This window comes from Delphinapterus leucas, chromosome 12 (assembly GCF_059928025.1).
Source record: "Delphinapterus leucas isolate spDelLeu-1000000601 "Yukka" chromosome 12, BTC_Dleu_Yukka2, whole genome shotgun sequence".
Lineage (NCBI taxonomy): Eukaryota > Metazoa > Chordata > Mammalia > Artiodactyla > Monodontidae > Delphinapterus > Delphinapterus leucas.
Genome location: NC_143140.1, coordinates 20829694 through 20844065, shown reverse-complemented (window position 1 = coordinate 20844065; position 14372 = coordinate 20829694).

The window sequence follows — 14372 nt, the reverse complement described above, 5'->3', positions numbered from 1 at the left end:
ACTAAGCCCGTGCACCACAACTACTGAGACCGCGCTCTAGAGCCCATGAGCCACAACTACTGAGCCTGCGCTCTAGAGCCCGCGAGCCACAACTACTGAGCCCATGTGCCACAACTACTGAAGCCCACATACCTAGAGCCCGTGCTCCGCAATGAGAAGCCTCCGCAATGAGAAGCCCGCGCACTGCAACAAAGAGTAGCCCCCGCTCACCACAACTAGAGAAAGCCTGCGTGCAGCAACAAAGACCCAATGCAGCCAAAAATAAATAAATAGAATAAATTTATTTTTTTTAAAAAAGCCAAGTTGGAATTGACTTTATGCACTATTTTTAAAATTGGGGGGATAAGGAAACTCTTAAATAAGGTATGGAAATGACAAAGAGCAAAAATCTCTAAGAAAGTTTTAAAAATGAGTGGTGAGGGGGAGACTAACTCCACAAACCATTAAGCATGTTATAAGGTTAAAGTAAACAAATCAGTGTGGCACTGATAAAAAATATCATTAATTAAATACTTTTAGCTACTATGGCCAATGATAACGTTATGTCAGGGACTCTCCACGCCCACCCGTCTGCCGCGACGCAGCCGTTAGTAACTTGAGGTTTCTGAGTCCCCTGAGTCAGCACCTGTGCTTTTAGCCAAGAGCAGAAGTTGAACGGCTGGTCCTGAGTCAGGTCTGCAGCTCAATCTCCATAGGCTGGTCATCCTGCCAGTCTACTGCCGCTGGTAGAGATTATCCTGCAGTTTTCCGGGGGAAATTCTCTTTTTGGAGGACCCCCTCTGGCCTCTCTAGCAGTCCCTCAGCTCTGTGGTCTCATGACTGATCTGTTTGCCTCTGCCTTACGTGTCCTAGAGACTCTTGCTGCCCTGGCCTTCTGATGAGGTTCTCCTGGATTTCCAGAGTTGCTATGTATTTTCTTTTTAAAATACAGACTGTCCTTTCAGTGGGATCTAGGATGAAGGAGAGGCTTTAAAATGTGGATTCAGTCCACTATTTTTTTTTAAGAGCTCTCTTATATTATGGAGTCAAATCAAACTGTTAATTGGAGAGTGGAAATGGGAGGAAATCAGAGGGGAGAGAAGAATTTCCCTGGAGAATAATCTCAAGCCCAGAGGCATCGTGAACTAAGGGATGCAGCAGCCTATAGAGATGGTTGGCAGAAGAAGGGCTGGGATCAGCTGACTCCAGCATTTGACTCCAGACTCAAACATAAAACCATAAGCACACATGTTCCCAAATTGAATATTACTACAAAACAATAGCTAACATGCATTGAAATCTTACTATACGTCAGGAACCATTTTAAGAGCTTTAAATGTACTGACATTTAATCCTCATAACAACTCTAGAAGGTAGGTACCACTCTTTTCACAATGTTAGAAAGAGGGAACCTAAGGCACAGAGCAGTTAGGTAAATTTTCCAAAGTCACACAGCTGTCCATGGCAGAGCCAGGATTTGTCCCCAGATGGTCTGGTATTAGAGCCCAGCCTTAACACCTGTGCTCTACTGCACAGCCTAGAAGACCATCTCCCCAGCCTGCAGCCTCTCTTCCACCTTTCTTACAACCACCAGCACTCTTGAAAGCAGAACTTTTATTCTAATAGTAAAAATGAAAAGTCTTGCTTCGAGGGGAAAAACCCATCCAAAACGTTTAGGTACTATGTTGTCTAAACATTCATCTAAAAGTATAATCTGAAAATGACTCATCAAATATATGAGAAAAACCTACAGCAGAGAAAGCATAAACTCCAACTAAAAGAAGGATTAACTCCCAAGAGTTAATATAGAAAATAAAATAAAATATTAAAATGCAGTATTATTAACTACCCTCTTTATTGCCCTAGTGCTCTGTCTGGTTCTTGGTATTTGTTCTTTCTATTTTTGGACTTTCAGTGGCTCTTGTCTCTGTGTTTTTTTCCATGTATATATTTCGGATTTCCTCAATCTAATCCATTCAAGCCCATTGATTTCTTTCTTCTGGGTGTGTCTTGCAATTTCAGGTCTGGTGGTGACTTTTCTTGCTTGCCAGTGCTGATATGACTATACTTACATTCTGTAAATTTAAGGGCTTTGGGATGGGTGTTTAGATAGACACTGAGTTCAGTCTCCCAGTTTATCTTCCTTGAGGCCATTTAAACTAATCAATGGCTGGGATAGTTTTAATCTCTTGCTTCAAGCCACAGTGTTATTGGCCTGCTCTGAAAATGACCTTTTTAATATATTTTAAACTGTATTTACATTTTAATTAACCAGTTAACATATGAATTTCTTGTTGTAAAAATCCAGCTAATACTAGCAATACAAAGTCCTTCTTGACCTCCCACTCCAATCCTGGAGATAATCACTATTATCGGCTTTCAGTGTTTGCTTGCAGAACTTTTTCTATATATTTGTAAAGCTATATAAGATCACATAGAAACACTCAGTTTTAAAACATAAGTGGCATCATAATGTTAATTTTGTTTTGCAATTGCTTTTTTAAAAAAAATAATGTCTTAGAGCTTTACCTATGATAAGTATATATATCTACCTTATTCCTTTTAATTGCTACATAGTTTGGACTATATTTAACCTTAAGTATTAGTTTTACTATTGTAACAGTGCTGCAACAAATATTCTTGGACACTTCTACTTGAACATATATGTGAGTATTTAACTGGTCAAGAATGGACATCGTGGGCTTCCCTGGCGGCGCAGTGGTTGAGAGTCTGCCTGCCGATGCAGGGGACACGGGTTCGTGCCCCGGTCCAGGAAGATCCCACATGCAGCGGAGCGGCTGAGCCCGTGAGCCATGGCCGCTGAGCCTGCGCGTCCGGAGCCTGTGCTCCGCAGCGGGAGGGGCCGCAAAAGTGAGAGGCCCGTGTACCGCAAAAAAAGAATGAACATCGCTGGTTATACGGGCACGCATATTGGGTAAAATGGGTGAGGTTTTTTTTAGTTTAATTGAATAATTTAGGAAAAAATAAAGAAATGTAAACTATAAAAACTAGAAAATATTAAATGATAGATGAAGCGGGAATGACAAGTGGTTGAACTAAGTGGTGCTGAGCTATAAAGACTAAATTTATTCTGAGCATCCAAGCATTTCATTACTTTCTCTATATTTAGTAAAAAATGATTTGGGATGTTAAAAAAAAAACATCCCCACACAGATTTTTAGATCTACAGGAGAAGTTTATCTTTGAAGGAGAAATAATTATAGTCTCATAGATGTAAAAGTCTTTCAGGAGGATACATAAATATGATACCATTTTAATTTAGTATAAAAATATATAAAATACTATGTATGTTTGGGGGGACCATATATAATATCGCATTCAAAAATAAGAACAATGGTCATCTCTGAGGGGGGAAAGAAGGGGATGGAATAAGGAGGGATTTATGGGAGCTATGATCTATGTTTATTTTCTCACGGTGGTGGGTAGGTTTGTGGGTTTTCTCTATACTTTTTGTCATCAAAATAAAACTAAACACAAGTAGGTTGATTAGATTTGTTCTACTTCATTCCAGTGTGGAAAGACTGGGGATCCCCATCAGCCTAGAAAATACCCAATGAGGGCGGAAGACTCAGGAGGAGATAAAAAGTTTGACAAAAACTGGAAACTTGTTACAGTATAGGCACCTTCATAAGTCACATAAGAAGTCAGTAGATGATCCCTATTGAGGGAGCTATGATATTTCCCAGAGAACACAGCATTGCCCTACGTTCTATTTGCCACGTGTAATTAATAACCCGCTGATGTCAAAGTCCATGATGTCCAACTTGTTACACTCTAAGAACAAAGGTGTCCTTACCACGAGACTGAATATTTTAGCTTTTCCTGGTAGCACTTTGGGTCCACAGACTCTTGAGTCAGCAATCGCTGTTTCTTCAACGTTATAGCCTTCAACCTACTAAACGAACGCCTACCACCCGCTGACTGCATTTCTTATTTTAACTTTTGGAAAGACCCATCCTGGTAGAAAAGGGTCTTTTGCTTAACAGACAAAAGCTCCACTTTCTGCCCAGTGGAGCTTATTCTACTAGTCAGTTCTTAAAAGAGGAACTGACTGGAACAGTAGTAGCACAAATGCCCCAGAGCTCAAAGGCCTCCCCAGCAGAGAGAAGGCTGACATCACTTCGGGATTGCCCTCTGGCTTCAATTTCACAGCCATGGGATACTTCAGGGAGTTTTACAGGATGCACAGGAGAACTGCATCCCTCAACATTTGACCTCAGAGGCTCATATTGTGACATATTATATACATTTTTCTAATATGTGTACTAGAAGTAAAAAAAAAATCTCAAAAAGGAAATGTGGGAACTTGCTGGTGTTACCCAAACAGAAAAACTGTGGTAGGTCCTGGTATGGAATTGAGTAATAAAGAAATTGCCTCTTCCAAGTTTCAGAGAAGTGATGGCATTTTTATGTGGGTGATTTTTAAGTACCAGCAAATCACTAACTTAGAAGACTGGACACCCAAATGCCCAATCTTAAGAATATATTAGGAGTATAATTTTAAGATTAAAATGTAAGTCCACAGATAGGTAGCTAAGAACACGAGCTTCTAAGGTGAGACAAGAGAAAAAAATGACTGAGGTTTGACTCAGCTAGCTATTCTTTCTGACAGGAGATTAAAGCCGCCTGTGAGATTTCTTTGACTGTGGCTCGCTTAATTCATTTCGACACTGCCAGCAGGGCAAGCTACAACAAAGCAGATCCATCTTAACAAGCTCAGTCCCGGCTGCTCTAATAAAGAAAAATAATTGAATTGCTGATTTTGATTTTTTTTAATGCACTCAGCATTTGCGTATTTGGCTTCACACACGAAATAAACAGAAATATTTATTACATCACCTGCTTCCCCATAGTGAACGGGGGGGGAATAAAACCCCACAGAATCAGTGCTAGGTACCTTTTAGGGCAGGGTAACACTGGGGGATCTTCCCTGTGTTTAGTTGATTAGAATTGCCCTTTTAAAATAACATCTTCGTGTCTTCTTTGGAGCCAGCCCCGGTTCAGAGCACACAGATCTACACGAATAAGTGAATACGCTGATGTTATCACATACGCAGTCCAAGGATTTCTCAAGAGGCAACTGCCGCAGCCAAGAGTGAGTCCCCATCAAAGTGGGCGGCGTGGGGAGCTGAGGCAGCAAACTGGCAGCCACAGACATGTTTTATTCAACCCAAACACTGTTTTTATTTTTGTTGTTGTTTTGTTTTTTAAATGAACCAACATTTTAAAAACAAGAGATTCCACATAAAAAAATCAGACTTGCAATTCCCTTGAAAATGTCTAAGAACTAGCGACAGGGAGCCGCATCCCAGGTCTGCGGGAGCTGAGTGGCTGCTGCCTCCTCCATCTGTCTCCACGCGTGGATTCACCAAGAGAGCCTCCTTTCAATTCCCTGCCCGATCCCTGTAACACTTGAGTAGGGGACCACTAATTCAGAGAGTGAAGCAGAAAATTTAGGATTAGAAGACATATACTCATCCCACAGTTGGCACCAAGACGATCTTTGTTTAGATAAACCGATTAGCTAGATCACACCCAAATCTACTGATAGGACAGGCTGTGTATCCTCCATTAAATGGCAGCTCTACACAGCTATGTCCAATGCTTAGTAAACTTGTTTAGGTAATGAATTATCCTTGACTACAGAGTGGATGGTCCCTGTATCTTGACCAGGCTGGAGTGGAGGGAGAAGGTTATCATTAAAGCTGTACCTATGACTTGGAACTTTAAATAGTATCTAATCTGAACCTCATAGTAAGGTCCGGAGGTAGATATTTTACAGATTAGGAAAGAAAAGTTGAGGGAACTAAAGCAACTGAATGTTAAACAATCGCTAAGTGGTAGTAATTCAAAGCCAAGTCTTTGTGACCAAAAAAAAAGCTCTATTTTATCAATGTCATCACATTTTCTTAAAGACATATCCCCCCCTCTCTACAAAATGAGAAAAAGATTATTACTCATTTGGCTCTCAGAGGTATGCACTAAACTAATGATATTTTTATAATCTTCGTGATTCTATGGGAGAATATTGGCTCATCATACAAATATTTCAGGCTTTAAAATGCAGAACTTTAAGCAGAGCGTTTTTTTTTTTTTTTTTTTTAACCAACCTCCCAGTGAGCAGTCATCCTGCCTGGTATTAGTTTGGCGACAGCTGTAGCACAGACCCAAATTAACAGTGGTTCAAACACATTAGAAATGTATTTCTCTTCACATAATAGTCTAGGAATAAGTCTACAGCTGGTGTTGTGGTCCAAGTGGTCAGGTCCCGGGCTCTTTTTATCTCGTCCCACTGCCCTCGAGTGATGCTTTCATCCCCATAGTGTAAGACGGTTTGCAGCCACTGCTACAATCCAGGCAGAGGAGGGGAAGGGAGGAAGGAAAACTTACCCTTCCCTTGAAGGCTATGATCCTAAAGTAGCACTCATGATTTTTCACTCATATCTCATTAAAAAGCACACCAAATAGGCACGCCTAGGTGTAAGGGAGTCTAGGGGGCCATGTGGCCAGCTAGATTGTTTTCAGGAAAGGAGGAGGAAACCTATACTGTGAGACGAATATGCATATCAGGCACCTCCGATGAAACCTACATAAGGTACCACCACACTGCATTTCTCCCTTCTGAGGTGGACATACCTCGGCTTCTTAGGCCCTGACTTTGCCTGTCCTTCCATTTTTGTTTCACTGTCAATGTCGTGGACCTATTGAAAAGTCCCCCCTAGGTTAGATCTTATGTCCACACTTACCCACATGAAATTTCTTACCATTCTCTTTTTCAGTGTTTCCCTCTCCCAACTCTGTATATTTTCCTATATTGCTCTCACTTGGGAATTACTATTCTTCCCCTACGGTCCACAAGTGTCAATCTTCCTCCAGATGAATCCAAAGTACAAATTTCTAATACACTTGTGTGGAGGTAGGCTAATAATCTTAGGCGCATTTTTTTTATATTCAGTGGTGTATACTTTTGACTGAAAAAAGGCAAGACGGTACAGGTTTACATTTCTTGGTTAGCATCAGATACATGGATATATTTTAAGCATTCAGTGACAGCAGTGATCTTCACACTTCAATAGAATCATTGGGCATCCGTTAGGCAGGCATCACCAACAATTAATACTCATTTTGCAGATTCATCTGTAGAATCAATGCAGTCCTGATCAAAATCTCAGCTGCCTTTTTGTAGACAGGGACAAGCTGATTGTAAAATTCCTGTGGAAATGCAAAGGACCCGTAATAGCCAAGACAAAATGAAAAAGAAGAGCCAAGTCGAAGGACAACAACTCCCTGATGTCAAGTCTCATTATCAAGCTACAGTAATCAAGACAGCATGGTGTCAAAAGAGACAAATGCAACCCTGGAACTGAATAGAGAATCCAGAAATAGACCCACACATATATGGACAACTGATTTTTGACAAAGGTGTAAAGGCAATTGAGTGGAGAAAGGATAGTCTTTTAATAAGTGGTGCTAAAACCTATTCAGGAAAGTGAACTTTGATCAATCCCTCACAGCATATAAAAAATTAACTCAAAATGGATTATAGACCTAAATGATCAAAAGCACCATTCATAAAAGGACAAATTGCCTAACTGAACTTCATCAAAATTAAAAATTTTCTGCTCTTCGAAAGACACTGTTAAAAGAATGAAGAGACAAGGCAGATTGAGAGAAAATATTTGCAAATTGTATATCTGGTAAAGCACTTACATCCAGAATGTATAAAGAATCCTCAAAACTCAATAACAACCCAATTTAAAAGGGCGGGGGGGAGGTTTAAAAAAGATTTGAACAGACGCCTCATCAACCAAGATGGTAAACTAGCAAGTGAAAAATTACTCAACACCATTAGATATTAGGGACATGCAAATTAAAAACATGATGTGATATCATCATAAACTGATGAGAATGGTGAGAATTTGAAAGACTGGCCATGCTAAGTCTTAGTGACGGTGTGGAGTAAGCACATTTTATGTAGGCATGTCAAATGGTGCAGCCACTTTGGCAATAGCTGGTCAATTTCTTTAAAAGTTAAACATACACCTCCCATATGATCCAGCCTTTCCGCTCTTCTTTTCCGAAAGAAGTAAAAGCATATATCCATAGGAAGTCTTATACATAAGTGTTCATAGCAGCTTTATTCATAATAACCCCAAACTGCAAACAACTCAAATGTCCTTCAACAGATGAGTAAACAAATCGTAGTATATCCATACAATGGAAAACTGCTCAGCAATAAAAAAGAATGAGCTATCGATACATGCAACAACTTTGATGAATTTCAAAATAATTATGCTGAGTTAAGGCAGCCAGACCAAAAGAGCACATATTATGAATCCATTTATATAAAACCCTAGAAAATGCAAACTCATTCATAGTGATAGAAATCAGGTCAGTGGCTGCCTGGGGTGGAGTCATGGGGAGGGGCTTCAGGCAGAAAAGACAGGGCCATGCCCAAGGATAGCGTCCTCATGCATAGGCATTAGGGAGAGGGCAAAGCCACCTCCTTGTTTTGCACTTAATGAGGCCATGACGCACAGAGGAATGGCATGTAAGGCAGAAACTTTGTAGCATGGAAGCAGGAAACTCTGACCATGAAAACCGTGGAGCATGCGCTTTGAGGTAGGAGATAAGACAGGCTTTGGGTTGACCCGCTGCAACTGGTTTCATGCTGACCCTCTGAAATAAACTACTATCAGGATGATGAGCCTTAATTGGGTGAAAGATGAAGCAACCCACCACAGTCCCCTCGTTTTTGTGGTCCAGAGGGTTTCCCACACATGCACAGAAGGGGTCTCAACTTGTCCTCTGACACATGCACAGAACAGGTCTCAACTTGTCCTCTAGTAACCTTGGCCGCATTGTAATATCATTATAATATCATTTGTATTGTGGTTTTGATTCTCCCCACCCCCTGTGGGTTTTGCTTAGGTGCTCACGGGAAAGATTCAAAATGGTACCTGGTGGAAGCTCAAATAAGGAATTGCAGGTGACATGATCATAGGGGAGGGAAAGGGGAGTCACCCTCATCTAAACTATGTAAGGTTAACCCCATAGTAACAACCTAAGCTGCCCCTGTTGTGCCCAACTCACTCTGCAAGGTTGCCCATGTGCTCTCCCACCTGTACTGTGCTTCTAATAAACGCTGTGCCTGTTTTAGTCTTGGTTTCTCTGTGGAATTCTTTTTTCAAAAAAGACAAGAACTGAGGTTCTGTCACTCGCTGAAAACAGGCTGACTACACAGGGACAATAAGACGAAATTTTTTGGAGTGGTGGAACCGTTCCGTATCTTGATCATTGTGGGGATATCACATACTGTATTTGTCAAAACTCACAGAACTGGATTGCCTCTATGATAGTACGGCTTACAATAAGTTTTCAATAAATGAATTGATAGCCCCTCTGTATATACCAGAAATGAAAATCAATTTTTAATGAAAAAAATCTAAAATATCAATTTTCCTCACTTTTTTTCAATGCTGGCCTATAACATGATACCAAAGTATAATTCAGGAGAGGTGAAATTCAGGAGTTAAAAAAGATGAGATTCAAGGATAATGATAATCCTACTTGTTCTAAAGAGAATTTCTAACACCTAAAATAATGAGTAGACTCCTTATCCCTAGCCAATTCCTCAACAAATACTATTTCTTACAACAATGCGTGTGATAAGCATTAAACAGCTGAGAGTTCAATGCAAGCATCTAGAAGGCAGATTGTATATATGACCTTATGCAAGGTAAGAAGCCTAACCAGGACACATCCAATCTCCAACAGAGTTTCCTCAGAACATAATGGTCTACACCAAAAAACAAATGGATGAGCAAGTTCTATCTTATAGAACAGTAGTTTTGAAACTCTTAGCAAATTCTCCTCATGATGGGCTTCCCTGGTGGTGCAGTGGTTGAGAGTCCGCCTTCCGATGCAGGAGACACGGGTTCGTGCCCCGGTCCGGGAGGATCCCACATGCCGCGGAGCAGCTGGGCCCGTGAGCCGTGGCTGCTGAGCCTGCGCGTCTGGAGCCTGTGCTCCGCAACGGGAGAGGCCACAGCAGTGAGAGGCCCGCGTACCGCAAAAAAAAAAAAAAAAATTATCCCCATGATGAAATATCAATAAACAAACAGATAAAAATGATGGATAGGTGCTTTGGTTAAGTTTAAATTGTCACATTTTAGTAGAATATGTATATTATTGCTTATATTTGAGTTACCATCTGGGCTCTAGGATTCAGAAAAAGCTGGAGAAAACATTCACTGAAAACAGCTTGTGTCAAGCATTATGATAAATTATAAAGTTACATCAGTGAGCAAGAGAGTTTCACACCTTCATGTGGTTTACCCGTAGCGTAGAGTTTCTGTCAAAAAGCAAGGCCACAGTGATTTTAGCCTTGAAAATTTTCAAGGCAAGAATAACCAATTAGCAGTCTTCATCTCTCTCTCACACACAATCTCTATTTACATATATATGTATAATACTTTGGGGTTAACAGATAAAATACAGGACTTCTACTGCAATTTAAATTTTAGATAAACGATGAATAAAATTTCAGTATAAGTATGTTTACTGCCTGGGACATACCGATACTAAAATTTTAATTTATTGTTTATCTGAAATTCAATTTTAACTGAATGTCTTGGTTGTTTTTGCTGCTTTGGGCTAACTCTGGCAATCCCAATGTATATATTAGGGTTACCAGATATATCTACATCTATAGCTAAGATGTATGTCATGTCTTTTTTTGAGCAATTTAACTTCTTGGAGAAATTTCCAAAATGAACCGTGTGTAAACTATTATCCTAGGTAATTAAACATAATGATCATCGATTTCAAGTTATTTTACTACTCACCTTTTTTTTTTTTTTTTTTTTTCCGGTACGCGGGCCTCTCACTGTTGTGGCCTCTCCCGTTGCGGAGCACAGGCTCCAGACGCGCAGGCCCAGCGGCCACGGCTCATGGGCCCAGCCGCTCCACGGCATGTGGGATCTTCCCGGACTGGGACACGAACCCGTGTCCCCTGCATCGGCAGGCGGACTCTCAACCACTGCGCCACCAGGGAAGCCCCTCAAGTTATTTTATATAAACCAATTAAGTGCTGTAGGCCAACTACCAAAAACGAGGAATTTCATTTCAAGTAGTTAAATTAAACCATTATGATTGGAAATGGTGGGCTATCAGATTGGTTTTCTCTGGGGCCACTGATAGTTCCAGAAAATAGAACGTCATTTGCATTTGTCACAGAGGGGTTCATACAAAAGTGGATAAAATCACTAAGCTACTGGGTAAAAAAGAGGAGGGATTAGCAGAGAAATATTTCTGTTTATCCTGCTATAATATATGTCTTTTATACCAAGAGAAGATTCTAGGAAATGATTACTGCTACCACTTCTCTACTCCCAAATCCAGCCTAGATGCCTATTTTGATCATGGGCTTAGACCAATGCAGAGTTGGATGTTAGCATGGCTTTGGGCCCTGAGGGCATCCAGGTGAGAGACCCTTCGTGAGGCGCTCCCTGGGTCTGGGCGACAGCGTCAGACCTGCATCAGACTGCCCTGGACTAGAATCAGAGCAGAAATTTTGGAAAGCTCTTGTTTCCCCAAATATGCCCCACATCAAGGTGTCAGATCCTGTCCCCTAAGTAAGCCAAGCAAGTGCTGAATGGGTGTGTTATGTCCTCCCACTCCCGAGGGTGCAGGTGAGGAAAGACTGGGAGCCAACCTGGAGACTGGCAACCCGCTGGCCGCTGCATCGCCAGCCTACGCAGGACGGCCACCACCCATCATCCACCACACCGCCATAACGCGGGCTGTCTGATCAACCAGCCCAGAAAAAGCCAGTGACGTAAAAACCCAGCGAGGACCTAGCAGCCAGAAAGAGGAAGATCAGGCAGGACAAATACACATTATTCCTTGTGAAACAGAACCGCTGTGAGAGAAAGACGACGGAAAGACATTCAAAAGAGTCAAAGGAAGCACACAGTCATCTGCACACACAAATTTTTCTGGAGCGAAAGCAAAAGCCACAATTTCCCTATGAAACAAGTCAGCACACGAACTGAAGAGGATGATCGTTAAAGAGGCCAGAAAGAACGGACCAGGAGGCAAAGAAACTACGAAGGATTCAGTAAAAGAAAAGCTAAAATGAATAAGCTAGAAAACAAAAACAAAAACCCAAATAAAGCAGAACGGATAAATAAATCCAAAAGTTAAAAATATTTACGATCAACAAAGCAGATCAACACTCTGTGGATTTGATTAGAGCAGAGCGTGCACGTGGCAAAGCACACACATAAGTGGAATCTGGGAAAAATGCACAGGATTAAAGACGAGGAGGCAAACCACAGTTACAGGAGTGATTAAAAGAATTGTAAGACATGACTGCTCGCAATCCTAGGGCTACAAATTTGAAAACGCGGAGGAAGTGAATGATTTCCTAACAAAATATAAATTACTTTAATTGCCAATCACTGTAGAAGATGTTGGGCTGGTGATTAAGAATCTATCATGAAAAAAGGCACAAAGACCAGATGGGTTTAATCTTTAAATACCAGATGACTCCAATGTTGTTTAAACATTTCCAGGCCAGGGAAAAAAGGAAAAAAAATTCTAATACTTTTTATGAAGCCAGATTAATTTTAATTCCGAAGCCTGATACTATATATATTTTTTAATGCCAGACTCATCTTACTTAAAATTGCAGATACAAACATTTTTAACGAACATATTAGCAAATAAAATGCAACTTGCTTCTGCCGTAGGTCAGGTTCCCTGGGTAGACTCTGAGGTGGAAATATGCATACCAAAGGTTTTGGGGGGAGAACACTCAGGAACAACATCTTTAAGAACATGAGAGGCGGGGATTGGGGCAGGGAGAGAGACTGAGCTGCAATTCAGTTACAACAGAGAGGTGAACCATCCATGGGAGGTGGGCTGCTCGCTGAGAAACTCAGCTGTAAGCCATCAGCCTCCACAACACGCAGTACAACTGGGGGAATAAGTACCACCTGCCGATGGCGGCATCAGAGAAGCACACCACCGCATCCATTAGACCCAAAGGGGTTCAAAGGGTACAATATGAACACAGAATTTATTCCTGATTGCAAGTGAGAGACCAAGATATCTATCTTTATAATTCTTTGCATCAACAAACTTTTAAAAAGTAAGAACGCATAGTTGTTGGATGCTAAAGAGGCATTCGGAAAAGTTGTTAATTTATCAGCCATTTCTGACACATCTTTAGTTTTACATATTGCGGGTGTATGGATATATCATTCTGATTTGTGTGCGTGTGTAGTCTTTTTTTTTTCCTGTCTTGGCTTTCCCTCTACCTCTCCACCCGTATCGACCCCAGTACAGTACACAGAAAAGAAATAACTATAATGTATAGGCTCTGATGGATAGAGATTGAAATGTGTCCCAGATTTGTTTCAGGAACAAGCATTCTGCACTACCAGGTTCCATAGACATGTGTTGGAGAATTTTTAGTTTAATTAAATACATCTATCTCCAGAGCCATTCTCTAGCTCTCCATCAAGCACACCACAAATATTCCCTGGAGATAATTAACACTGCCAGGATATAAATAAAAATAAGTAAAAGCTAGAAAAATCTTCAAACTGTGGCCATATGTCCAAACAGAAAGCACACATCTTAGTAGGAGAACTATAGGTGTAGAGATAAAGCATCACCTATTTGTCAGGGAATTGAATCAGATCCATTTAGAAATTGCCAGCCAGTCCACCTTAATTAATGGCAAACATTCCTCCAGCGAACATCCCCTCCCCTGCCATTAATAAGACACAAAAGTGTAAAATCTGAAATCTGAAAAACATGTATAGAATCTAGGTCTCTTGCAGATATACAACACACATCAGAAATTAATGGGGATCCCTACCTTTGCAGATTCAATCTGGTGGCTTCAGGGATGGAGAATCTCAGTCACTGGGAGGGCTTATAAGACTGAAAAGCCTCCAAGGTTGCTGAAAACATGGCTCATCATCCATAGGATTCACCAACAACTCTGGTGACTCACCCACTCCGGGGGCATCTCAGAGGCACAGCCTCCGAAAGAGACTGAACGGCCAGGGTAGAGTTCGGTATCTGGCTTCCTGAAACCTGTTTGCGCATGCCTGGCCCAGGTGTGGCTCTTTAGGACCACCGCTTGCAGGTAGAGAGTGGAATTGACTTCACCTTTTTTCCTACGTACAAGCCACGGCCAACCTCAAACCGAAAGAATTTCTAGAGGCTGCTCTCTCCCAGAGTAAGGTTTTAGATAGGACTCCGATTATAAGCGTTTTATGGTCTGTCCAAGGCAAAGTTACTTTCTCTTTGTAGGCAGAGCTTCATGAAAATCCAAATGATAATAAAAGTTTTTC